Below are 3,445 nucleotides of genomic sequence, written 5' to 3' on the forward strand. Positions count from 1 at the left end.
TAAAGGAATAAGGAGAGGGAGAGAGAGAAGAAAAAAAAGAAGTATAAAAGTTCATAGTTCAACTTTCCGGAAAGTTGTACTATGAACTTTTATGCTTCTTTTTTTCTTCTCTCTCTCCATCTCCTTATTCCTTTATTCCCTTTCTCTATGTCCTAATTTTCCCTGTTTTTTTCCTATTTGTCTCTGATGACGGAATATCCCATACTCGATGATATCCCAGAGACAGCTGTAAGACTCTGAATTTGTTCCAATAATAATATTGCATAGGACTTGTTCAGGAGGATATTGAATTCTTCCAGTGTTTTGAGATTTTGTCCAGATTATGAACCAATCGTCGAGGTATCTCTTCCAAGCCTTTTCAATATACTTTCTTAATTCAGTGCTGTATCTCCCCTTTATTCCCTGATAGAGATTTTGAAAAATCCTACACCCAGCCATCCAATTTACAAAGGAGATGAGCAGTACCAAATTACCATTCCTAGATATAATAGTAATTAAAAAGAACACCGCCATTACCACATATATATTATAAACACACAGATACACTTCAATACCTGAATTTTATATCGTGCCAACCACCGCATACAAAACGTAGCATCCCTTACAGCTTAGCCATAAGAATCTGTACCATTGTAGAAGATTTGAAGATCAGGAATCAGCTCCTGATGGAACTGAAAGAATTTCTACTCAAACAAAATTACCCTTCACTATTTATAGAAAATGGTATTCAGTGGGCTATGAAAATACCTACACAACAACTGAGGGCAACACAAAGAAGAGAAAGACAAGAACAAATCATACCATTTATACTGACGCACAATCCATGCAACCAGAACATCTTCAATATCGCTAAAGCGAACCTACCAATGATTGCTCAAAGTAAGGAATTAAGAAATATCATCACAGACCAAACTATAATTCTCAGTAAAAGACAGCCTAAAAGCTTGAAAAAGTTATGAACAAAGGGAAGATTTGACCTTAGCAACAAAGACCAACCATTCACTGTGTCTAAATGAAATGATAGCCGATGCGGTACATGCCAATTAATTCATACAAAAACGGGGAAAATATTCACAAACGCAAATATGAACTGCAAAAGCAGAAATTTAATGTATTGCATCAAATGCCCGAATTGTGAAGAACAGTATGTTGGCCAGACAGGCAATGCACTATCAGAACGCTCAAGTGTGCACCGACAACAAATTAAAAATCCAGAAGTTCACCAAATACCGCTGAGTAACAGTCTAGCAACATGTGGCCGGAAAATATTTATATTTCCATTTCATAAACTATACAATCCGAATGAAATCGAGAGAAAACTGAGAGAAAAGGACTTTATTAATAAATTCAAACCCAAGCTTAATAAACAATGATAAAAAACAATCATATTTAAGGTTTAAAAGTCTTATCCCTATATCTAAAAATAAAAATTTCTATAAAGTACCGCCGTCATCATTTCTAAAAATAAACACTGAAAAATGGTTTGGCATAATTTCTAAATATAGCCAAGCGATTTCTACTTCTATCCACAGGAATGTATGTAAAGGGCAAAATTTAACCACTCAACAACATTTGAAACCAATGAACACAACTATCACCACCACCATATGAACCTGAAGATTGCACAAATGCAAAAAAGTATACTAGTTCAATAAGAATGGACATTTAATGTTCCATTTGTTCAATAAGAATAGACAATTGATACTTCATTTCATTTCCTTTTACTATATTATTTTATATCTTATATTAATATAAGATTATAAATAAAACGTGAAAAACAGAGTTGGAATTCCTTTCAGTAATATATTTTCTATACATAATCATACAAACCCCTTTGTGTGTATATATATATATATATATATATATATATATGTGTGTGTGTGTGTGTGTGTGTGTGTGTGTGTGTGTGTGTGTGTGTGTGTATTCATATGTGTGTATATATATATATAATAAAAATAAAAAAAACGAGGAAAAAATACAACAAAAAAGCAACGCCAGGTCGTGGTACATGCAAAGTATTAATAAGATGCTTAGAGAAGGAAAGAAAGAGTGGTTGTTTTACGTTTCGAGAAAAGCTCTTCTTCGGAAACAGGAGGCATTGGAAAGTTCAAAAGGAAAGGAGGTAGGAGGAAAAATGGAGGAAGAAGAATGTGCGTGTGTGTATGTAAGTGTGTGCATAATGTATCCGTATATATATATATATGTACATAAGAGCTTGCATATTGAGTTATTATGTATTATCAGTGATTAAATTTCTCAGAAGACCTAAGATCAAACGCCGATGTTCAGGAACTCTAATTGACTGTTTATCAGGCAGTTAATTATCCACAATCTCTATTCTGGCTTCTCGTTGTGTTCATGCAATATATATTTATCGCTGTTATTATTTTTCTTTATGTCACCACTTCTAAAGGAAACTTCTGTTCTTGTGACAGTCATGACAATACCGTCCTTATCCTAAACACTGTGCGCCTATTACCACGACTGTAGTTTGAAATTTGACCAACTGCATAGAAGCTTCCTTGGGTAGACGTGTTTGCTCATCATTTGTGAAAATTGTTAGCATTCATGATAATTAGGTTTTTGACACGTTAGGTAGTTATATGATAGTTGGGGAAAATGACACTTATTTGGTCACAAAGACACTGTGTGCTTATGCTGTAGCTATTTCGTGCATCAGTGAAGTTCCCGGTGTCTCCTATTAAAAGATTGAATGTCATACAGCTAGTGTCAAGTTTGTTAAGCTCTGTGAATGATTATAGATTTCATCTGACTAAGCACGAATCCAAATTTTAATGAACAAGCAGTATTGAGAACCTGGATTATAAATGAAATAGGAACATAAAAAAGGCTTTAAAATGGAAGGTGATTGCATTAAGCCATATATTACTTGTGTTTATTTCATCGACAATGACATTTGGAATCCAGCGACGATCACTTGCGTCATGTGAACTAATAATATACAGAGCAAAAATCAACTACTGTAAGGGATTTAATTGCATGATATACTATAATGCTACTTCTATCAATCTGTAGCCTTACAGCGTATGAAATAATAGAAAAATACTTATAATTAGATACATGGGAGAGAACCTTTCTATCATCGCGTGGGAAAACATTATATTGATGGAATTCGTTGCGTCTTAATTCTGTTTTCAGAAGTCTAAAAATCAGCTTCGAAATTCCTTGCATAGCAGAAATGTAATTACTTTAATGATTTCCAACCGTAGTTGGCCTGAACAATTATTACGAAGCCATCAATGTCCCATAAGCATCAGCAAAAATAATTGAAATGAAGGGGCATCAACTCGGAAAATAGACGGATCGCTTTGTGGAGTTCAGCACCAGCCACATCTTTAAATAATGCTTTTTTTCTGAGACCGGTGTGATACACACACACACACACACACACACACACGCATATATATATATATATATATATGTG

This window comes from Octopus bimaculoides, chromosome 4 (genome assembly GCF_001194135.2).
Source record: "Octopus bimaculoides isolate UCB-OBI-ISO-001 chromosome 4, ASM119413v2, whole genome shotgun sequence".
Lineage (NCBI taxonomy): Eukaryota > Metazoa > Mollusca > Cephalopoda > Octopoda > Octopodidae > Octopus > Octopus bimaculoides.